The sequence below is a fragment of the Lontra canadensis genome, unplaced genomic scaffold (assembly GCF_010015895.1).
Source record: "Lontra canadensis isolate GAN:19392208 unplaced genomic scaffold, GSC_riverotter_1.0 scaffold70, whole genome shotgun sequence".
In the NCBI taxonomy this organism is placed as follows: Eukaryota; Metazoa; Chordata; class Mammalia; order Carnivora; family Mustelidae; genus Lontra; species Lontra canadensis.
Genome location: NW_022631064.1, coordinates 10,939,370 through 10,965,568, shown reverse-complemented (window position 1 = coordinate 10,965,568; position 26,199 = coordinate 10,939,370).

Here is a 26,199-nt window from a genome sequence, read left to right as displayed (position 1 = left end):
AAATCCAAAGATTTCACAACATATAATGTTTGGTAGAGCTTTGTGAAGATTTACTTTGTGGAGAAACATGCTCTCTGTTACATTGCTGATAGGAATGTGAAATGGTACAACTACTACACAGAAAAATTCGGCAATGTCTAGCCAAATTGACCCAGAAATCCCAATTCTAGAAATCTGCCACAAACATACTTAATAATATATGCACAAAGCTATTTATTGCAAGACTACTTGTAATAGCTTGAAACAACTCAAATGTCCATCAGTAGGAGACTGACTGAATAAAAATTATGGTCCATCCTTATAATAGAAAGCCATGAAACAAAAGGGATGAGAGATATCTTTATAAACTGCAATGAAGCAATCTTTATGGTATATTGTTGAGTGAAAAGGTGATAGACAAGTACACGTGTGCCATTATTCATCTAAGAAAGAAAGGCTATATGAAGGTATCTGCTTGTATTTTTTTTTTAAATTGGGAGGACAAATCATAAATCAGAGTTTTTTTAAAGCTTCTGATGGAAAGGTATGGTAGAGAAGAAAGGGAAGAGGGGATAGAAATAGAAATTAAGACTCAAAGGTTTTAATTCATATAGAGGAAATAGAATAGATGTCCAATCTGTTCCCTTTACTTGCCTGTTTGTTTTATTTTTTACTTTGAAAATATGTAAACATTTTATGTAATTATAAAACTAAATTAAATTTACTAATCCCTAAAATTATACTGAACCTGGCACTAAGAAATCATTTAAATTCTCGGGCACTAGGTTTCCTAATCAGAAATATGAACAGTTGAACTACAAGGTCTTTAAAGTACAGAATTTTTTACATGTATCAGAGTCTTAATAATTACATATAGTATGTTTTATAGAATAATACTTTTTTTAGTACTTTGTCAAAGGTTCTTTGCTGTGTTTTACATACATTATCTATCTTATCTTCAGAGCTATCCTACAAGTTGACATAATTACTTGGTTTTTAAAATAAAGAAACTTATTCCTGGAGAGGCTACATTACTTATCCTAAGTTACACAACTATTTAAGTCTTGCAGCCAGGATTTGAAACCAGTTCTATAAAATTTTTAATATCTGCTCTTTCTAGTATTCTATGCTGCCTTCTCAAGCTTAATGAACCATATGTTGTTGTTTTTTCTTTTCTTTTCTTTTCTTTTTTTTGAACCATACACTTTTAAAAGCAAATATTTTTGCTTCTTGAATATACTGGTTGATTTTGATTCTTTATGAAAATAACAGCACAAAAGTTGGTTTCTGCCATGAAACAGGATAATTATTTTGCTATTTTAAGAAGTGCAATATGTACCATTGACAGGAATAAAGATGTTTGTACTTTATATAATTATTTGGTAATTTTCTTGTTTTTACCAATGTATTTATTATTTAAAATATTCTATTAGCACATTTGCAGGAAAAAATAAGTTAATAATTTCAATGAGACTATTGTGAAAGACTAAGGGAAAAAAATATAATATCACTAACATGTATGAAATTTCCTCTGCCACCCGGCTTATTTGTGATTATTCCCAGTGCTGAAACAGTTATTTCATGCTAGTTCTTACTCCCCCCGCCTTTTTTTAGCTACTCTTGACACTGTCCTTATGTGCTTCCTCATGGTTTAGTCTGTTTGTATACAATGTGTGATTCTAAATCTATTGATGGTATATATTCTTGTAAAAATACTTAGGCCAGATCAATTGAGCAGCAAATCAAATACTTGTTTTAACTGCCTGCTTGCTCATTCTATTTAAGAAATATCCTACGTGGCCAATCAATAGAAAGTTGGGAGAAAAATGTAAGAGAGAACAAGAAATTCCGGCATGTTAAGATAGAAGTATTTGTAAACATATCCACTGCCACTCAGAGACTTGACAAGCATGATTTGACTACCAGTTAAGGAACTGACACACATATGAATCCTTGGACTGGAAATCAGTCCTACTGAGAAAGCAGTTGGTGTGTGGCTCCTGTGTGATACAACATTTTAACCCTTTACATTCTAAGACAGTTTCAACTTTGTTTTTAGAAAGTGTGTGTGGTGAATAGAATGCTGGGGCAGAGGTTAGACCTGGCTTTCTGTCTACATTATGGGACTCCATGTTAAGTCACTTCACCCCCTTTGGCTTGAAGATTTTGCCCATGAAATGAGGGATTAACCCGGAGAGCTGTAAGAGTCTACAGGCTCTAACTTCTGTGACAGTGACTATCTCTTTAGGTCAGGGTAAGAGTAAGATGCTGATCAAAATTTTAATTACTGTAATACTACTATATATTAAATGAAGATTCAACAATGCACACAAAGTCCCAAGATAGACTTTTAAGTGAAAGTTTTAAAATTTGCTTTCTCAAGAGGGTTTAATAAACTACTATAGGTAGTGATTTCAGGTTCTGTTAAAGATCTTATTACAGAAGATTGACTTTAATTCTCTTTAGTGGAACTCATTAACTGAGAAGAGTAAATACTTTAGGTATCATTAACTAAGAAACAGGGCTGTGGGGGAGCTTGGAGAAACAGTGCTTTTGAGGCCACAGGGGAAGAATTCCCCATTTTGATGAAGAGATATGGACAAAAGTTAACATGGGACACAATACTGCCCTATTAATTATTCGTAGTAAGGGTATTTGAAAATCCTCTGTGCTAAATTAAACACATTATGTTTTAATTGCATTTAATTCATTTAATTTAAAAATACACTTGGAAAACCAAAAGCTGCTGTTTTCATTTTCTTTTTTGAGATAGCATCATTGATTAGGTATACATGATTTGGGGGATTCAGTTGCATTTATAGCAAACATGTCGTCAAGGTATAAATTTTAGTTCCTCTGTATTCAAACGTACTGATACATTATGATAAAAGGCACATTTAGCACCCAACAGAATATCCCTAACGTTCCCGAACATAGGTCCATTTTTAAGTAAGTGTGACATGGTAGGCTGAAATACACTAAGAGGGAACTCTTCATTATTCTCTTTCTAGCATATATTATGATCGAATATACATATATATATATCTAAGACATTGTACAAGCAGGAAAAATTCAATAAATTCCAAGAGCTTCCTTTCCATTTTTATAGCAATGCTTATCCTTGTATAGCGCTGTTTTTTGAATGACTTCAGTTTTTTTCGCCCTTTTATTTGCTAAAGGCCTAAAATCACTTTCCTGGAGAGTGTACCGTTTAGTGTAAGTGTCAGTATATTTGAATACAGAGGGACTAAAATTTCATCTTCCTTCGTATTTACCTATTTGTATAAAAACCATGATGGCAAATGTCTGCCAGAACAATAGATAAATTTAAACCAGTTCCAGGACTTACCACCCCCTAGACAAAATGGCAACCATAAAAGAACTCTCACTCTTAAACCAGCAGAGGCTTGCCTGCCTCCTCCTAGCTAAGGAGAAGTGTAAGGTATCCTAAATATTTTGTTGATGGACATCAGGCCTGTTCCAGCTGTCAAATCCACAGCTGTTGGGTTTCCTTCTGAGTGATTGGTGCCACCAATACCCTCCAGCTAGTATGTTCCCTGATAAGGTCCAGTGGAGAGCTGCAAAAGAGCTGAACACTTGGCTTCTAATAGCAAATGCAAAAACAAATTTCACAACAAATTGCATTTTCAGCACTGCCTGATGCCATACGATTAAACGAGCTGAATTTGTTCCAGTCCACTAACTTGGAAGACATCATGATGGAACAGTTTCTCTCGGTGACTGTTAATTGTTAAAGCAGTTAAGGGAGAAGGGTTTTTGTTGTTGTTGTTGTTGTTGTTGTTGTTGTTTTTAACTTCTACTACAAAGCAGGGGGATGGGGGAGGGAAAACTGATCAAGCTTATTAGAACTGCTTAATTAGAAGAAACAAATAAGGCCATTTAACATCTTCACTAGGGTAAAATCTGTCAATAAGACCTCTCCATGACTTTTCTTTGTGCACAATTTTTTTTCTTTTATTTTAAACTTGGAGAGCAGACGAAAAATCCAATATTCTTATCTAGTACTTCCTAGTTTTCCCTCAAAGCCTTGTGTAAATATACAATATGCAAAAAGCATGTTGATAGATATATTCACATGACGCCTACTATGTGCTTAGCATTATAGACATATGTTACCTTATTTAAGACTCTAAGCAAGCCTCTATGATATATACTAATACTATAACTTTTAACACATAAAGGAACTAAGGCCCAGAGACCTAAGTAAGCAAGACTGCAGACTAATACATGGCAGAAACAGAATTTGAACCAGCCTTCAGGGTTCAGAGTCTGTACTATTAATCACTATATTCTGCTGCCTCTTGAAGTTCTACTAGTTTGATATTTGTTCAAGTACAGTACTACCATTTGGCCCACTTTCTTGGGAAGAGTAGTTTCAGTGCAAAATCAGTTGTATGACTCATTTGTGCATTAATGATTAGTGTAAGCCACAACCTGGTGAAATTGGTCCGTTTAATTTTAGAAAGTGACTTCCATTAAAAAAAAAAAATATCATGCATTGTGGAAAATGTTTCATGCTTGCTTTCACACGTCTCTTCATGACTCATTTGTTGTGGCAGACATGCCTGAGAGTAGTTTACCATAGGGTATGCAATGGGGTAGTTACATACTTATTCAAGAAAATTATGGAGTTACAGGAGAACTTAATTTGCTACCCTGCAATGTACTGATAATCTCTGAGTTCTAGAGAGAAAAAAATAAATACCCTGCCTACTGCACAGAGTTGCTATGAGAATTAACCATGATGACATATGTGAAAATACATCATGAGGCATGACAGTGGGTGGGAAACTGAACTGTTCCAAGGGGTGGGCAGGTGGGGGGAAACACCAGAAGAATTTCCCCCACTATTGTAGGAATTAGATACCTGGATATGGGACAAAGGCACTGTGAAGCAATTGGAATGAAAAAGGCAGCTCTTCAGGGGCTTATCCAACCTAAGGGTTAATTTAATACAAGTGAGTCAAAGTCCTTTACAACTAACATACATAGCAGCTCATGGCTTTCTTCATTCAATCTTTTATTGATTCATTCAAAATCATTCATAAAATCTTCATTCAAGAACTGTGCTAAGTGGTCATTCCATCACAGGGTAAAATAGCACAATATCTGCTCTGGGGGAGCCAATAGTTTAGTGGAGGAGAAAAATGAATAAAGTACACTACACTCTGCCAGCTTAAGGGCAAGCACTTCTACAAACTTTTTGGTGACACCATTTCCTCTGCCTTGACTGTTACATGTATCCCATGTTGGCAGTACATGGTGGCGTGGTTGAGAAGCTGCACTCTGGTGTCAGCATGTCTGAATTAGAATCCTGATTCTATTCTTTGCTCAATGTGACCTTGTGAGAGTTGCTTTCTACTTCTCAGTTTACTCACCTTTTCAGTGAGGGTCTACCTCACAGAGTTAATGTGCCTTACCTTTCTTTTTCTCCTGATTTAATTTTACAGGGAAACAACCCTCTCTTCTTTATTAAAATATTATGAAGAAGAATACAAATATTGATATAAGCAGAAATATTGATTAATATAATCAAATATTGATATAATCAAATCTAATAATATTAGAATAAAAATAATTTAAAATAGAATAATTAAGTGAATTTTGGTTGCCAACATGTATTGCTTCAACTTTTGAATCATTTCTTTTCTTCTATTATTTTATAAACTAAATTTGATGGGACATTAGTTCTATGGAATTTTAAGAAGTAAAAACAAAAAAAAGGTTTCTCTGAACAAATGTGTTTAGAAAATGACTGGATTAATAAAGTTGGTTTTTAAAAAAATATTTAAGTTGATTCAGATGCATTAATATGCTGAGAATTAAAAGTCCCCTTGGCCAAAGAGATTCTAATAGGAAGGCTGCAGACCTTACAGCCAACTGGTTCCCATACCAGCTCTGCCTCTTTTTTTTTTTTTTTTTTAAGATTTTATTTATTTATCCGAGAGAGAGTTTTTCTCTTGAGAGTGAGAGTGAGAGAGAGCACATGCAGGAGCCAGAGAGAGGGGCAGAGGGAAAGGGAGAAGGTTCCCCATTAAGCAGGGAGCTCTATGAGGGACTGGATCTCAGGACCCTGGGGTCATGACCTGAGTGGAAGGCAGATGCTTAACCGACTGAGCCACCCAGGCGCCCCACTCTGTCTTTTTCATGTGAGATCCTGAGCAGACAAGAGGTTTCTTATCTGCAAAATGGGGAGGAGGATAGTGCCTATCTCATAAGTTTTTGTATGAGAAATAAATGAATCAAATCTGTAAATTTGCTTAGGAGGAGTAAATAGAATTTAGTAAGTGCCTTATGTGGGTTAAAAATAAAATTGGATTACTTCCTACACTTATTAATTTTCAAAATCTCCTTTCAAGGTGTATCACTCTGGGCCAGTGATATTTGTAATTGTGAAGGAAAGGCTACAGGCTTTGCTGACCAGACAACCTAAGTGACTTCACCTTGTCTTCACTGTTGAACCTTTGTTGACACCTTTGCTGGCGTTGGAGGAAACCAAAGTGCTAGAGACATTTGAGGAAAGGGTTTCTGAGGACTGTGAAAAATGTGTGTTCTAAAAACTGATGAGATGACGTAGGTAAGCAAATGAATTATAAATTCATATTTATCCTCCAGAGTAATTGAAAAACAAGTTCTGTAATCCATAGCTATTTCCACATTTGTACCTTTACAAATCCCTCAATGAGACACTTTTTGAGTTCCTACCTGAGTCTGTGCTCCCCAAATTGCAATTCTAAGATGCCATAACAAACACTTTTGTTTACATTTCGGTGCCTCATGATTCTTTGTCAACATAATAAACCCGGAGTAATACCTAAATTCCTTATGCCCTACTCAGTAACACAGCCATTGCCATAGTTCAGCCATTATCCTCTGATCTGGGAATGTGTTGGCTACCTCTGATCTTTCTTTTACCCATTTAAGTCTCACAGAGTTTCTTTCTTTTTTTTTTTTTTTAAGATTTTATTTATTTATTTGATAGACAGAGATTACAAGTAGGCAGAGAGGCAGGAAGAGAGAGAGGAGGAAGCAGGTTCCCCACGGAACAGAGATCCTGATGCAGGGCTCAATCCTAGGACCCTGAGACCATGACCTTAGCCGAAGGCAGAGGCTTCAACCTACTGAGCCACCCAGGCGTCCCCACAGTTTCTTTCTAAAACACAGACCTTAATGTATTATTCTCCTCCTACAAAAACTTTCTCTCAAGGCCCTGTTTCCAAGGACCTTATAAAGTCCAAACTCTCTATTCTAATATTCAAGGCTCTTCAAAATCTAGCTCCCATCATTTTTGGCATACTGTTCCTTAAAGCTACTTCCATTCCTATAAAATCTCACTCCCACCTAGCCTTCTGGCCAAATTCTCTTTGGTATTATTTGGCCTGTACTGTCTTTCCCAAATGTTTTCTGACAAAATATTTTGGGTTTGCTTCCTCTCGGAAGAGTTCTCTGGTCTCTTCCTCTTTGATAGAATTATTGCATAAATTTGTTCCTATTTCTTGTGTGTGATAGCTCTTTCTTCATGTTGCCAACAAAGTGTTCATTCCATTGTATGTCATTCCTTGTTTGTTCCCTTTGTTCTACTCTGCTTCCTGTAGGGTTGGAAAATGAAACATACACATAATGTTTACAGAAAACATGACTTCAGGCCTAGAACACAGTGAGAGATTAATACTGAGTAAAGAAAATAAAGGATCTTTGGGAAATTACTTATTTTTCTAGCTCTTTTTGGCCATTCTCAGTATTCTCAAAATATCCAATTTTTGTCACTTTTTGGTTACAATTTATTCACATTTTTTAAATCACTCTGTTAAAATATATATATATATATATATATATATATATATACACATTATTTATTTATTTGACAGAGAGGGAGAGATCACAAGTAGGCAGAGAGGTAGGCAGAGAGAGAGAGAGAGAATGGGGGAAGCAGGCTCCCGGCTGAGCAGAGAGCCTGATATGGGGCTTGATCCCAGGACCCTGAGACCATGATGTGAGCCAAAGGCAGAGGCTTAACCCACTGCGCCACCCAGGTGCCTCTTAAAACACTCTTATGTGACTCTTAGATCCATATGTAGATGGACGCTGAACACTGATGCTCAGTTTAACTTCTTTCTCCCTATAATACCTCATTTTTAAAAGATGTTTCAATGTGAAGAGAAGATTAGTGACCATTGGCTTAAAATCTCATCAGATTTAATCCTGCAGCTCTCAACCTCAGTAACAAAATATATTTCATTCTTATTCTGACAGGAAAGATCTATTGAAGTGTCTTTCCAATATGAAAACACTTGATAATCTTAGGTACAAAAAGGACATCAGTGTTTTTCTTCCTCTGTGGAAGGTTGCTACATCAGACAAATTAAAACTAAGTGCTCTTTAACATGCATAATGAAACAGGCAAGGCTAGTGAGCATTGTAAAAATAATAAAAAGAAAAACCCGAGACTTTTGTCTGCAATAGTGTTATCAGTATTATTCTCCTGGTCTGGGAATACAGGCAAAAAGAGGTTTTTTCTTCTGTCATGAATGCTGGCCAATCGCAGCTGAGGTGGTAAGAGACACCATTGGAATATCCCAACCCACATTCTCCAGAGACAACAATGCAACCTCCCTGGGGCATCATTTTGGCATTCTCTGAATACAAGAAGCCAAATAGGCCTTTTAGCTATGTTTCATTTGTGTAGCCCAGCTGTTAAGGAACAAAATAAAAAGCATAAACATTGTCAAAATGAAAATAAGATGAGCAAAGAAAGGTACACAGTTTTTCCACTAAACTGGATTTTGTTTTTATATCTCATGTGCCATTTAAAATATATTACATTATTATATATGTATAAATGTGTGGCTTTCCTCCTTAGATTTCACTTTGGAGATATTTAGAATTGAAAATATCAGAAAATAGAATTGCTAAAATAAAAATGTCTGGGTTGATATAAGGCACTTAGATACTTTTTCATATTTTAAAATATTCTCCAAAAAGTTTTTTTTTTTTCCTCAAGTGTTTAGATTGACATTGTGCAGCTTTTGTTTTCAGAGATTACTCTGGTATAAAAATAAATAGAAAGGATTATATTTCAGGAACTGTTTTGTTCAAAATAGCAAATTTCACAGATGATTTATTCCATAATGATAATGCATCTCCTGATGTTTATTAAATTAAGGAACTTGATAACCAGGAAACTATTACCAAAAACATGTCCTTAAACATTTGGATAATAGCTAATAATTCCTTAGAAGTTTAGAGTAGCTGTTCATTCTGTATTCAAGAGAAGTCACAGAGATAAATTTAAAAATCTTTTCCAATGAATTTTTTTCACTATAGAATAACCCTGTTTACATTGAACTAGGCAAAAGATATACACTATCGACTGAAGGAAAACCATTTGAATGTATTAAGAATAAAATCTGTATCAACATGGAACTCGATTCTCTGATAAGGAGGACTGGATACCCAGCACAAGTAAACCTTTGGAGGAATTTTCTGTGGAGTGAAGATGGAGGATAGATCAGAATTCTAACCTCCACCCCAAGGGATATAACCGTTCTGCACATGGCAGAGAGTCAAAACTGGCAGCTGCGTGTTCCAGTTCTGCAATTCTCTGCAGGAAATGGGCATCTGCCCCATTTTCAAAAAAGATTGAGACTAGGGAAAAGGAAGATTTTTGTTCTTCATTAGTTCAACAAAATATGCGTTCTGTAATTTTTTCATCCATTTGATGTGGATTTTTCGAAGTGATATGTAAACTCGTATTTAAATAAAAGAATCATACTTTAAATACTCTTGAAAAAGTTAGAATTTGAAGGACAAAACTGTAAGAAATTTAAGTAAGGAAAGAAGGAGAAAAATCACACTCTCCACACTTTCCTTTAGGTAACTCAAATTCAGTATTTGGATACAGATAGATCAATGGAGGGCTACCTAAGCTCACATCAGTGACTTTCTTTTTAAAGTTATTACAAAAAATATCATATGTAAATAATTCCTGTACTTTTGAAAACACTATTCACAAAGCTTCATATTCCAAATGACTTTTTTTTTTTTTTAATGTAAGTGCTAGAGGGGGAAAAACAACTGATAAATCTTGGCAAGTAGAGGCGGCCAATATAGCAACTAAATTAGTCATTATGGTTAATATATTTGGTCTCAATATCCTCATTTTAACTTCACTGCTTTGTGCATTGTGTATATTTTCCTTTTAAAGGTGTTTTTGAAACTTTCTGAAAATAGATATGAATTTTTTTTAAAGAAGAAAGTACTCCAGGATAAAGTATAATAATTATTTCCATAATGTAAGAGAAGTGTTCGAATTAGTTCCTAGTATCCATTCATTTACAAGTTTAATTAAGTTCAGGTATGATGTATTTAATGTTCAGAGAACAAAGTCAACTATATTAGATATACATTTCAAAAGAGTCAAAAGAGTTTGACTCTATCCAGCATTGGTAACTTAAGTAAATTTCTACTGCACAAAGTAAGTTTGTTCCCATTGACATTTGATACTTTCACAATTTATAAGATATTCTTATGTTATTTAACAGATCCCTCCAGCTTTCTCTGAGGAAGTACCTCAATTTATTTCCCTGACACTTGTAGATTGATGACCTGGTCTGTGAGTAGAAAAGCAAGGAGGAGAAAAGCAACTGATTGGCAGTAACCAAGACTGTGCCATATTTCAAGAGGTGAAAGAGCTACGATTAATCTCTATTTACAGACCTCTCTCTGGTTAGAATTTGGGGTGGGATGACATGGCAGAGGCTGTTGCCCTCAACAACCATGTAGAACTCTTTAACTAATTAGCATGACATCCCTACACTAGGGCTTTAGGAGGCTGTGTAAAATATTTACTTTGAAACACAAATAATAAGGTAACTGAAGAAAATTAAATGTGTTTTTTGGGGAAGGTGAAAAAAGCACCATGCTTTGTCTTTAATCCAGTTGATATTGGTTCATGATATAGCAGTCAGAATAGTTTGAAGCAACAGTTGAAAAGTTGATTCTGCTCTGGTTACACCAGCTATCTAATCTGGATAATTTTATTTCAGGTGATATGTGGGCATGAAGAAAACAAAATGAGACAGAAGAATAATAACTCTATTAGTATGCTCAGGCTAGAATAACAAAACACCATGGTCTGGGTGGCTCAAACAATAAACATTTCTTTCTCACAGTTCTAGAGTCTGGGAAGTCCAAGATCGAGGTGCCAACTAATTCAGTTCAGAGAATTCTCAATCTCTCTCTCTCTTTCTCTCTCTCTCTCTTTTTTTTTTTTTTTAAGATTTTTATTTATTTATTTGGCAGAGAAAGACACACAGAGAGAGGGAATACAAACAGGGGAAGTGGGAGAGGGAGAAGCAGGATTCCTGCTGAGCAGGGATCCCAATGCTGTTAGGGTTAGAGGCTCCATCCCAGGTTCTGAGCCAAAGGCAGACGCTTAAGGACTGAGCCATCCAGGTGCCCATCTCTCCAGCTTGCAGATAACCACCTTCTTACTGTGTCTCCCATGGCAGAGAGGGAGGATGAGAACAAGCTCTCTGGGGTCTCTTTATATCAGAACATTAATCCTATCATATCAAGTACCGACCCCTTATTATCTTACTTATCCATGGTTATTACCTCTATAATGGCCCTATCTCCAAATATAGGTATATTGGGGTTAATAGCTTCAACACACAAATATTGGCAGGACACAATTTAGTGCATAGTAACAAATATTGTAAGAAATCAGAGAAATCAGTTATGTACATCAGTAGAGAGCAAATCAAGGGAATGATAGAAGAATGCAGCGCAGTACGATTCAAAGGCTGTCCTTGAACCAGAAATATTCTGATCACTTAGGAACTTTTTAGAGACACAAAATCTCAGGCCCCTTCTGTAGACCTACACATTCAGAACCCACATTTGAGCAGGATCTTCAGGTGGCTTGTCTGCACATTAAAGTTGAAAAACATGGTTATAGCAGTAAGCAAGAATTAATTTGTTCATTGGGTTGGAACCTCTCCCATAACCCGAACTTGCAAAATTATTTATTGCAACAATGCTAATATTCTTAGAGGAAGCTTGGTCAGAAAATTCACTAGCAATATTTTTGCAATTGTAGGCAAAAGTTATCCATTTACTGAATTTCATTTTGTGAATAAAACCAGTGATAGACCTTTAGATTCCTTGCCCAGAAAGTTCAGAAAAAAATCCTCTTAGCCTGGATATAAACTAAAACTTTGGTTAATTGTACCATTAGCTTAAAAATGCTATTCATCTCTTATAAGTGTTCTGTGGTTAAAAAATGGCATTTTTTTTGAAATAAAACTTTAAACTAGCCATATATTTTCTACAACGCAGGGAGTGCAACATCACTTATAATGGAATTTTCAATTATGTCGCATTTCAAAGCAACTTTAAAAATTTATTCCATAATGTCAAAAATGTAGAATTATGCCCACAAAGCTTAATATTTGGCACAGTCCTAGAAATGTTTATAAATCAAAGGCCCTTCTTACACTGACATTTATAGGTCTCTACCATATATTTCCTTATTATTCTGCATAAACACAAAAATGTATGAAATATGCAACAGATTACAATTTACTTTGCCAATGAGAACTAAAAGATACACCCCCCCTTTATCATTCTTTAAAATATTAGCATTAAGAGATCACTGAAAATAAACATAGATATTCTTTAGACTAGAGATTGAGGTGAACAGCCACTAAAAGTATGATATTCTCCATGTAATAATTTACGATGATTTGAAGCAATACGTATTAATGTTAGCATGTATTATGAGATAATTTTACAGTAAAACATTCAAATTTATTCCTGAAATCTTGATGAATGCTTCTTGGAAAAAGCAATGTAGATTAATAATGGTATGACTTGCATAATTATTAGCTCAACATCAACAAGTATACAGTCCATGTTGCTAAACCACGACTTTTTTCTTAATTTGACTATATTTTGGTCAGTTGTTTTACATCTGAGCTACAGTAGAAAGCTAGAGTAATTTGTATTTATACATCTCATACAGAATACTGTATGTGATAAAACATTAATACTATGTCATAGGTCTGCTAGCTTATGTATAATATAGCTTTAAGTAGGCAGATACTTTTTTTAAAGATTTTATTTATTTATTTTACAGACAGAGATCACAAGTAGGCAGAGGGTAGGCAGAGAAAGAGGGGGAAGCAGGCTTCCCGCGGAGCCGAGAGCCCGATGCAGAACTCAATCTCAGGTCCCTGAGATCATGACCTGAGCCAAAGGCAGAGGCTTTAACCCACTGAGTCAGCCAGGCGCCCCTAAGTAGGCAGATACTTTTGGAATGGCCCATTGAGTCACTGAGACATAGAGCTGTGTGGGGGAGGTGGCATCAACATGCCGTCATATACATCAGGGGATTGTACAGCACAAAGCACAATGTCTAATCCCTCAGAAGTGTGATTATTTCATGAAAACCACACCCCACTGAGCTGCCTTATTGCTGTTATAAAAAATCTTTATTATAGGAAGCTCTTTTGTGCTGTAAGAAGATGAATTCCACACTTTAGAATGTTAAACAGCAGTTTCAGCAGAGTTCTGTGGTTCACACAGATTAATCTACCCCTTTGGAATATTCATGATTCAATCAGAATGCTCTTTAAATCTCAGCAATTTTACCATTGTAAAATAAACTAGGTACATTCTGATGAAACAGGCTGTGCCTAGCAAATGCCTTCATTAATTTTTTTAAAAGTATTTTGTGGATTCTGTTACTATCAAAGAACATCTCTCTGTGAAAGCAGACTCAATCCCACTAAAACAAAAATTGGTATTATTGAAACACTGGGTACTTGAGAAAAACAGGATAAAACCAAAACATTATGAGGCAAACTGCATTGACAATGCAAATCAAACGCACACGGTTTAATTATAATTGTGTATTAACTGAAGAACTGGGGATTATAAATGATGTGTCTCTGGTGAAGAGTTCGGCTGAATACATTACGTATTCATTAGTTTTCCATTTTTATTCACTAAATGTCCAGTCTTCTCTCCTACACACCTGGCACTGTGCCTTCATGACTGCAATGAATATTTTCAATTCATATTTATATATATTCAAGATAATATTTATAAATATATTAAAGAACCACAAAGTATTCAATATAACCCATTTATTTCCACTAAACTGAATATTTTCGTCTGATTAGCAGATTGTGTTGGTTTCGTACAATGCCAGAACATTCTATGATGTCTATTCAAAGATTAGATTTGGTAAGTATTGAAGAGTCAGTCCCTCAAGACTCCCAGTCTTGCAGATGAGGAAGTGTGTGTGGGGGGAAGGAGGCGTCAGCCAGCTGTAGTCAGTGACTCCACCCCAGATCCCACCCTTAACTGTGATATAATCAGGAAGAAGCCCAGGCATTTAACTTTTATTTCAGCAAAATTTACAGAAATGGGCAACTGATCGGTTTCAAATAAAAAAATCATTGTCGTTATTGGACATTTGTAGGTGTGGGGGAGGGAAGTAGGAAAGGGCATTTCAGGAGAACTTTTCAGTTTTAAGTAGGTGGTTCTCACTGTACAAACTATTTCTAACACATTTATTCTTATTTGGCACCATCTTTCCAAGGACTGCCTCTGATTTGGCTCAGTTATTGAAATTTAAGTGTGGCTTGTATTTGTATCTTTGAAAGAAAAGTTGGAAATGGGGACAATAAAATATCTGTGCTCTGGGTCAGATGTTCTAGTGTAAACATCTTCACAGTGAAAATTGGGTAATTTAAACTAAGTTATTACTATTGATTAAGACACATGCATTAATTATGATTTTATTTATGTTTCATTATGACTTAAAAGCAACTGGCTTATCTAATATATTACATTCATTAACAACTATTTAACAAATATGTCACATATTTTCTAGGCTTTCTTTGATATGCTTTCTAAAGAAAACTTGACATTGTTTTCTGAAATGATAGTTTTCTAGAATGCTTAAGATCCTTCTTAAGCTAAAAAGTGATTATCCTTCACAAAAATGGAAAATAAAAGGGATTCAAATTAATATATTTGATAATTGCTGATCTCAGTGTGCTGGTTATGAACTGAAATTCTTCAGACATTTCTTCCCAAAAATCAGTTTGATAGATTTGATTGACTGCCTGTTAATTTAATACTGACTTGATCTGTTGAATCAGTTAAACCCCTTTATACATGTATACTGACATCTATGTTAACTCAAATACACATGGAATTGTTTTTTGTGTTTGCCTTTTTTTCTAAGGGAAGGTTATGATTAATATAATGAAACTTCTTGGTATGAAATGCATAGTTTTATTAAACTATTATCAGATAGCAAAAGAAGGGAAAAACTGGACTAGAACTGAAATGGAACTTTCTGGAACTCTCCTTAGTGGTTTCACTTCTTACTTATGCCTGTGATTAGTTTATCTTATTTATTTACACATGAGCTTTAGAGAATGGTAAATGTATCATAAGGGACAACCACAGAGAAATCATCTAGCCAGATGAAGTAAATCATACTCTGGACTAGAATTTCTACCCTATCAAAGACTAACCAGAGAAAGAACTATGGAGACTTTCTTACAAGGGACACCATTGAAGAGGTTGAACAGGATTAGTGAAAAATATCTTACATCTAGAAGAAAGACAACTCGTGTTGGTTGCTCTATAGCAAATGCACAGATGGAAAGGTTGAGTGACTGTTACCACTTATCCATGAGGGGCAGACTTCTCCATACACCATCTAATGTCAATGTCCTGCACTAAATGTGGTGCTTCCTTCAAATTAAAGCCCTTGTTGACCTATCCCTAGCTCAGGAACTTCCTTTGAGAAGTCATTTTCCTGTTTAGGTGATAGAGCAATTAAAAATTTTAGGTTCTGTGATTGGAAACATTTTCATGAAAAGAAGATGGAAAAAAAAAGACAGACTACAGGAAAATCAACAGAGAATTCTGTCCTGCTAATGCAGATCACAAGAAGAAAAGCCGAGGAAAGAACTAGGTTTTAATTGTGTCTATTCCAGACAAAGACAGATTGCCTTGGGTATTTAGGAAAGCCACAATATAGCAGCATATTGGTGCGTCTCACTCAGGCTTTCCATCTTAAAATGGGCATTAACACCTCCTCTCCTTCAGAGGCCTAGACAGCAGCAGGCACTCCTGACATTTCCTTCTACCTCAGGGGCTTCTTGCTGAGGAAAATTTATGGTTTCCTCTTCTGAAATTCTAGGATCCTGAGCTACACAGGAAGATGATCAACCCACTGGGTGAAATTTATCTGTATCTGAAAATAAATCAACATTAGCTCCCCAGTGTATTATTTGCATGTAAGGGCTACTTTGTATGAGATGATTAAAGTGGGGAAGAATGCTGGTCATTTCAGGTACCTAAATAACTCCATTCTAGGATTCGAAGACAACTTCAGAGAAATCCAGTGGGTATCAATATGCTTATTGTTACAAAGGGCTAATCTGGCAGGAAATGCTTATTGCCTTCAGGTCAATACTATGAATTGGATGAAAAGTCTGATATCAGGATAGTAAGGTAAATTTTGCTATCATTTAAGACTATCTTTTTAATATAGACATCTGTTTTGGAATCCCTAGCTGTCTCAGAAGACTCACCATTACTTTATTGTCGTTATTATTTGGCTCACAAATATTTACTCTTACATCATTGATAATATCACATCAGTCAGGATGATAAAACCTAGCAGAGGGAATTACATGGGAAGTGGGGGGCATAGGAGAGGGGAGGCTTGAATAAGAAGAGGAGGCAAAATTAGAAAAAGCCTGGCAAAGAGGATGATACAGTTTCTGGGTTTGTCAACCATTTATAGTGAAGTAGTTGGGTTTTGGATTTTGCTTGAAGCACTTGGAATGAGCCTCAGTTTTTCCATCTACGGAGATAATAAGTGCTCTGACAATATCATGGGGCTGCCATACAGAACCACTAAAGAGTAAACTCCATTATGGAAGTAGCCTTCTTATCTAATCACTGTGTCTTTCACTTAACATGGACTTCTTATTTTAGGCACCGAATAAATGTTTAGTGATTTAAAGACATACTTCACAATCAAATAAAGATAGGGTTGTCAACTAGTTTGCACTGAGAGTTACACTAGATAAGAAATATACCTAAATTTGCCTCCAAAATACTAAGAGGACTTAATTTCACAGTCACAAGAATTTGACCCTCTAGGATATTTCTGATACTTCATATTTGTATACTGTTTTTTTTTCCTCAAAGATACATAATCACAATTTCCTTTTACTCTTATAAAAATCTCTCTGAAGTAAATTAGGAAACTAATGGTATCTCCACTTTACAGGAAATGAGGTGAAATAACTTGATAAAATACCTTCCCCTCCCCACCACCCCCTGTACTATGATCATATGGCAAGCTTCCTTACATACTTACAGGTTCTCAAATGATTTTTTATTTTCAGTTTTATTTTCATATGTGTTACAACCCTTCTAAAATCCTGATTTCATATAGTAGAGTCTATAATAACATTTTTATAGTATGGGAGAAGACCAAGTTTGGCTGGTTGTTTAATTTTTCCTGCAATGTTAAAAACACAGTCCCTAGCCTGGAGCTACATATCCTGGTCTGAAATCCAATGACTCCCTGTGCCTAGCTTCCTCCTACTGATTTGGCTTTTTACTGTTTGTGGTGATTGTGGTGATTTAAAAACATGATGTTCACAATCCCTTTGGCACTCCTCCTTTCAGGAGATGGAGGCTTCGATATGGCTGAACTTAAGGACTTGCTTATAATGAATAAAACAAAGCAAAATGATCATAGAGAATAAGTCATAAAAACATCCTATGGCTTCCTTCTTGGTTACTCTGTCTCTATCTCTCTGCAAATACTTGCTTTTGGAGAAGCTACCTTAACAATGAAGGGGCCCACACAACAAGAAACTGAGGCCTCGTGCCAGTAGCCATGTGAGTGTGCTATCATGATAATGGGTCCTCTCACCTTATTCAAGCCTTCAGACTGGAACACCAGCCAACGTTTGATTGCAGCCTAATGAGAAACCCTGAGCCAGAATCACCTAGCTAAGTCATTTTCAGAATCCGGTGCCATGAATTGATGAGAAAATATTTGGCTGATAATTTATTACTCAGTAATAGATAGTTAATGCCATATTCTGCAGTGGGAGAACACAGGCAGTCAAAATCATTTGGTTATGTTGGTTGAAATTCTGGGTACAACTGAATACACAGTAAAATTCATGAATCATAAATGTACAGCTGAATTCAATTTTACATACATACACATGCATGCATACACGTACCTATATTTCTAATGTATCATTTGTTTATAACTTTGCTCAGTTTTTTTAAATAACTGCTACTCATAACATCCTCAATGCTTAAGAGAAGACATTGATTCTTCATTAAAGGATATTCCTAAGTATTGAATTCAATGAAACAAGATATGATCATGTTTCTTTCAAAGGGTCACTGGAGAAGTTCCCAGATGGAATAAAAATCAAGAAAAAAAATTAAACTTATTCTTCTTTCTAAATGCATCTTACTGAATTATCAAACTGTGCATACAGACACACATATGTGTATAAATGGAGATATATAGTGTGTGTGTATATGTGTGTATGTGTAATATGTGTGTATGTGTGTATATCAACTATATGATCTTGTAAAAAGATACTTCAACATTTCCATTTCTGTATTTGTAAAATGAATGCTATTATTGCTATACCATAGGTTATTATGAAGATGAAGATAAAAATGCCATTATGTATCTTCCATTCCAAGCATAGTTCCTTATTCATAGAAATTACTCATAAGGTATTAATTCCCTTTTCTCCTTTTCTATCTTTTTTCTTTGTTTCTTATTTATAGCTAATTAACACTACAGCACTAATTAAAAAGGAAGAGTTCTAATAGTCAGGCTCCACAAATAATAGTTGAAACAAATGCAGCTTAGATAGTTTTATATGTGCACATTATCACAACTTTTCTTTCTTTTTTTTTTTTTTCAGGAGAAAGCAAGACAGGTTTTTAGCTTTAAGTGTAAAACTGGTCTTTAACCATGTATCATTCCTCCTTGATGGAAATAGTTTTGTAATTTAGGTGATCAAGCCTACTCATCAAAAGTTAACATGGGTTAACTCTTGTTTTCCTGTAACATTCATATCCCACAAAACTGTTCCAGTAGAATGATATCACATTTCATTGGTTACACTCTTGGTTTAAAAGAGATATTTTTAAAAATTGATAATATTCAACTTGAAGGGACTGTTCTTTTATTTTTGAAAGTTATGTTTATTTACACTGGATGAAGCAAAGGAACAGTCCTATCATTGATTAGTTTCTGCACTTCTTTCTGTCTTATGCTCCACAAATAAGTGAAACCATATGATAATTGACTCTCTCTGCTTGACTTATTTCACTCAGCGTGATCTCTTCCAGTCCTGTCCATGTTGCTACAAAAGTCGGGTATTCATCCTTTCTAATGGAGGCATAATACTCCATAGTGTATATGGACCACATCTTCCTTATCCATTCGTCCATTGAAGGGCATCTTGGTTCTTTCCACAGTTTGGCAACCGTGGCCATTGCTGCTATAAACATTGGGGTACAGATGGCCCTTCTTTTCACTACATCTGTATCTTTGGGGTAAATACCCAGTAGTGCAATTGCAGGGTCATAGGGAAGCTCTATTTTTAATTTCTTGAGGAATCTCCACACTGTTCTCCAAATTGGCTGCACCAGCTTACATTCCCACCAACAGTGTAAGAGGGTTCCCCTTTCTCCACATCCCCTCCAACACATGTTGTTTCCTGTCTTGCTAATTTTGGCCATTCTAAGTGGTGTAAGGTGATATCTCAATGTGGTTTTAATTTGAATCTCCCTGATGGCTAGTGATGATGAACGTTTTTTCATGTGTCTGATAGCCATTTGTATGTCTTCATTGGAGAAGTGTCTGTTCATATCTTCTGCCCATTTTTTTATATGATTGTCTGTTTTGTGTGTGTTGAGTTTGAAGAGTTCTTTATAGATCCTGGATATCAATCTTTTGTCTGTACTGTCATTTGCAAATATCTTCTCTCATTCTGTGGGTTGCCTCTTTGTTTTCTTGACTGTTTCCTTTGCTGTGCAGAAGCTTTTGATTTTGATGAAGTCCCAAAAGTTTAAAGGGAGTTGGGGGAAATTGGAAGGTGAGGTGAACAATGAGAGACTATGGACTCTGAAAAACAATCTGAAGGGTTTGAAGAGGTGGGGGGGTGGGAGGTTGGGGGAACCAGGTGGTGGGTATTAGAGAGGGGACAGATTGCATGGAGCACTGGGTGTGGTACAAAAACAATGAATACTGTTATGCTGAAAATAAATTTAAAAAAATGATTAAAAAAAAAAAGTTTCTGTCTTAACCCAAAGACACAAGTTACTGGAAGCCTTATTGCAGGCTCAGACGATTAATGGAACTAGGAGATGAGCAGAGGAAGAACAGCAGCAGTTCTTAGAAGAACAGCTGGTGAATCTGTTCCTACTGCAATCTTTCCTTCTGTCTTCTCATCTCTTATACCAAATTTAAAGCCCAGTGAACATCTGATTGCTCAAGCTTAGGTCAGGTATCCTCTCTTGGCTATACCGAAATGGTGAAAGAAAAGAGTATGAACCTTGTGGCTGCTACAATGGTTGGCAAATACTTGAGTTTACTCTCACAACAAAACTATACGTGAAAGAGAGAAACAATTCCCCCAAAACAAGTGACACTGCATTAGGAAAGGGAAAGGAAGGTGTCCTGGCAAAAATGACCGAGTTCTTTAGTCATATTTTGACAAACTAATTTGAAAGGAAGATAACTTGTACATGCCAGTGAGGTTAAAGAAATGGGGAGGGAACATGAGAGGATGTGAGAGTAAAATTTTATAACTATATGGACAGTAATATCTCATGTTTGGTTAAAATACTGATAATAACATTAAGTATACAAATTGGACACATTTTTAAATTATAGTAGAGAATGTGAACATAGAATAAGAGAAAATACTAAAATCTTTGTGGAAAATTGTGTTTGTTTATTTAAAATATAATGTAAATAAAAACATTATTTAAGCAATTGCAGTGTATTTATCTACTTTGCACATTAAATCATAATTAACCAGGAAATGCTATAATCAAGTGGTTGAAAATACTAAGGGGACAAAGGTATATCTTTTCTCTTGAAAAAGATTATGACCTGAGAAATTCAGCCTGTAATTACCATCTTATGTTGGATAATCTAATTAAAAACAACCCACTCCCAAACAATTAATCCTGGGAGCTAAGGCAAACAGATTTTTATCACTTTATAGTGTTCAGCCCAAAATGAATACTTCAAAGAGCCAATCTCACACTTGCTTAAACTACTAGGGGAGCTGAAGCTTGAAAATCCTTATCTCCTTGATTCTTATCAATGAGGTGGGCGTGGTGATATAACAAGTTAAAAACATAGTTAAAAATGCCTGGTTTTCTTGTTGTTTTGGTGATAGGCTTATATGTCTACTCTCTACTAATATAGGGAAGCACATGAGTAATAAAAGATGATTTCAGTATAGATGCTAATTACTTGTGCTTAAACACACAAATGGAACTCTATCCTTCATTCCCCTACAAAGCATTTTAACAAGCAGTAATTAAATTTATCTACTTTTGTATACTCAATTCTCTAGCTGGAAGAGACAAATTAGAAATATAATATTCTCTTATGAGTATATTATTGGAAAGTGGGTTTCTGACATAACCAGAAATTTTACAAATGGAGCTCCTGGAAGTGATACAGTAAATGGGAAAACAAAAAGCAAAACAAAATTTTATTTGGGCATTCTTATATACAAATTATGTATTTTTTCTTTGTGTATTTATATATAAAATTATACAACTATACATAATTAAAATGGCAAGACTTTCCATGTGAAACTGCTTAGCATTTTTGAAATTGTCTAATTTGCCAAGCAGTACTACTTGTGCAATAAATGCCATTGGGTATGTACCTAAGTTAGCTTTGTTTTTCCTGTAACTACTTTTGCTACTTATTATCTCTTTTAAGTTTTAAGAACAGTAACAGGTATGAAATTTAAATGACTGAGAAATACTTCCTTCCTTTACTACTCAGGCCATTACTTCTTTCTGTTATTTGTCACTGTCTCTGTCAAGAAAACTGGTGTAATGCAGAATAACATGGGACCAAAGATGCATCTCCTTTTTCATGATTTCACACTCTTCACAATTCTATTTCACACTTTTTTTAAAAAAGTATATTACCATGGCAATGTCCCTATTTACCTGTCCATTATTGTGCAGTGGAACAGATGTAGCTGTGTGGAATGATAGGTTGAGACCCTTTTTGTATGCTGAGCTTGCAAGACTAAATTCTCTAGCACATAGAGTGCATTATGTCTATCTTGCCCTTTAAGCCACTGAAAAGAGGTTTTAGTAGAGCTGCAAAAAATCAACTGTTAAGAAAAACTTGTGGAACATCAACTATAATCTCTGTATCATGTGCAATAAATACTACTATGTATTAGAATACTCAAGTAGCAGATAACTATGAATTATCTGCTATGTATCATCATTACAAACATTTCCACTCAATCTAGTGATATTCCATTTGCTAATATGTAAATCTAGTTCAATTTTATTAAAATAAACTAATTCACTATAATGAAGCATACAATTATAGGTTCTATCATCAGAATATTCTTTGCAAAAATACGAAATATCTTGCTACTTTATGAGGTTTATTATGAAAGTGTCATAATATATGACTTTCCTGAACAAATATATGGCATAGATACACTAAGCAATAAATTGCATTTTTCTTGCTTGACTTTGTGTTTTCTTAATCCCTTTGTGTAGTTTTATATATTTGTTACCAACACAGTTAGATCAACCTAACTGTATTCCTAGTTTTTTCCTGTGTTTTGTTACTCATCTTTCTCCCTGGAATATCTCCTGTTCTAATGCTAATGGCAAAGTCCTGTCTAACGTTAAGACCCAACTCAAATCATGTCTCTTCTTGGAAGTGACACTGCTTATCAGATGGAACTCCCCTCCCTGAACACTTGTATCCCACCCAATGGTGGTTTTCCATCATTGACTGAAAATACAAATGTCTGAGGTGTATTCTAGATCTACTTAATCACAATCAATGAAGGCAACTAAATTTTTTTTTAAAGATTTTTTTATTTATTTATTTGACAGACAGAGATCGCAAGTAGGCAGAGAAGCAGGCAGAGAGAGAGGAGGAAGCAGTCTCCCCGCGGAGCAGAGAGCCCGATGCGGTACTCTATCCCAGGACCCCGGGATCATGACCTGAGCTGAAGGCAGAGGCTTTAACCCACCGAGCCACCCAGGCGCCCCAAGGCAACTAAGTTTTAATAAGTTTCTAAAGTGGTTTTGAGGTACATCAAAGTGTGAGAACCATTGCTCTGTGCTTTATTTGCAAAACTGGTATCTCACTTACTATTCTTGGCCTTGCTTTACAGTCATTTATATTATGTATCTTTGATTTTCTTAAAATCAGCTTTTGAGGGTGGAAATCTCTCTTCGTTTTTCTCTTTATCGCTCTTGCACCACACAGTAGGTGTTACATACATGTGTTGAATAAAGGTATTGAGCAAATGGAGAGATGGATGAGGTCCTGGATGATGGGAGAAATGTCTTAATTAACAGCTACCTGATGGCCAATGCTACTGATATTCTAATTTGGTTCTAAAACAGAGATAGCAAGGAGATTCATCTCATGTTCCCTTCTGATTATAAATGGCTACCTGAGGCTGCATATAAATTCAGTATAAAGTAGTCTTGTGCACCATGATACATATGCATGGCTAAGGGAAAGAGAAGCCATAGCATGTATGCTGGAAATGTGCCAACCTATCTTCTTTAAAAGATTAGAGTGCCCTTTGGATGTTGTAAATAAAAAAGGCGCCATTCCATCAGACATCACAAATTCAAATGCCTGCAGGGACCATGCAGGTAAATCCAAGCCAGCAAAGAGCTATCCAGAACGCAGCACCGACTGGTCAATTGTATTCCAAATCTACAGTCTACAAATTCAGTGTTTTTAGGTAGCAGGAGTCCCAAAACAAGAGATCTCTGGGTAAATTTCCTAATCCCCAAATGTTGGTGACCAACTAAATATTTCAGGCCAAATAAGTAAGGTTTGCTTTTGATACCCTGTAAACTTACTTAGATTCTTTGTCTGTCTTTGCCTACTTCTAGCTCTCTCTTTATTTCTCTTTCTTGGATTTTCCAAATTGATTTGGATAGTCAGAATCAATCGCTAAAGATTCAAATCTTCATTCTTTGTAAAGGGAGTCTCCATAGTGGACTCCTGACACTGTCTTTGTCCCAGAAAAGATACCTTCAAACAGCTCTTTGTTGGCTATTTTGTTTGAAGGCAGTGGATCACCATATCTTACGCAGACTTTCTTAAGGTGAATGAATGAACAGGAGCATCAAAAGAAAGGATCAAATATTCTTTTAAACTTTAAGAGTTTCAGGTAATGTAATTACACTTCTTTTGAGGTTAAAATGTGTTTTGTCTTAATAAAAGTAGAAAAACAGGGGCGCCTGAGTGGGTCAGTCATTAAGAGTCTGCCATCGGCTCAGGTTATGATCCCTGGATCCTGGGATTGAGCCCACACAGGGCTTCAGTCCACATAGGGCTCCCTGCTCTGAGGGAAGCCTGCTTCTCTCTCTCCCTCTGCTCCTGCTTATGTTCCGTCTCTTGCTGTGTCTCTTTTTGTCAAATAAATAAATATTTTTTAAAAGTAGATAAATAGGAAGAAAGTAGGAGGAAATGCATATTAAAAACAAAACAAAATAGAAGAAACCCCCAAATGGAGCACCTGGGTGGCTCAGTGGGTTAAAGCTTCTGCCTTTGGCTCAGGTCATGATCCCAGGGTCCTGGGATATAGCACAGCATTCTCTCCTCAACAGGGAACCTGCTTCCCTTCCTCTCTGCCTGCCTCTCTGCCTACTTGTGATATCTGTCTGTCAAATAAATAAATAAAATCTTTACCAAAAAAAAAAAAAGGGAAAAAAAAGAAACCCCCAAATATTTGGGGTTCACTTTGAATCAGGTGCTATTTGAATTGCTACAACCCAGTTAGGGGAAATCATTTTTTTTTCTTTAAATACTTTATTCACTTATTTGACAGAGACACAGCGAGAAAAGGAACACAATTGGGGAGAGTGGGAGAGGGAGAAGAAGGCTTCCCACTGATCAGGGAGCCCAGCGTGGGGCTTAATATGGGGCTCAATCCCAGGACTCTGAAATCATGACTTGAGCCGAAGGCAAACACCTAAGGACTGAGCCACCCAGGCACCCCATTCTTATCATGACCAATATTTTGTCTTGCTGCTTGCCTTCTCCCAGAACTCCCAAGCACACTCTTAACAGCTATATAAACAAATTCTCTAATACATGGTCACAATGCCGAGTTGACATCCTTACAATCATAGAAAGCTCTAGGGCATTGGCCACAAGCATGAGCATGTGTGGCTTCCTATTTTTCTCTTCCTGAAGGGCTCTTTTCACCCTCCATGTACTAGTATTAATAGAGCTTGCTGACCCCGGAGCAAGAGCACTTCACCTGTGAAGGAGTGTAGGTGTTGCATGAATGGTTTGCATATAAATACTAATACCTGCCCATCCTTATTTAGCCCAGTAAATCTCTCCGAGGGTATAACTCAGGCAGTTGACCACAAGCTGTTATAATTAGGTCAGATGAGGAATGCAAACTCTCTGCCATTAACCATGTTTTGCAGCTCTCCAGATTTGAACAAATACCCCCAACTGACCGAAGGTTAACACTCATGACCCAGCATCTCTTCAAACAGCAGGTGGAGACATGATTTTCATTTTCCTTGAGTTTATTTAAATCTCCCTGATATGCACTAAACTGGTAACATGATTTGCATTTCAATGTTGGAAAATTAGGCCTGCCTCTTGGATTGACTCAGGAGCCTCTGGGTTTTGGGGAAATGGAAATCTACAAAACAGCACAAACAAAACCAAAACCAAAAAGAAAAACAACAATAAAATCAACAAACACATTGCTGGCAATGAAATAAGTCCCCAAATGGGCATTTTCCTTGGGCATTCCCTACAAGCAGTCTTGCAAAGTCTATTTGCTTATGTATTTACTTATTTATTTAAATCATTGATTTTTACTGTTG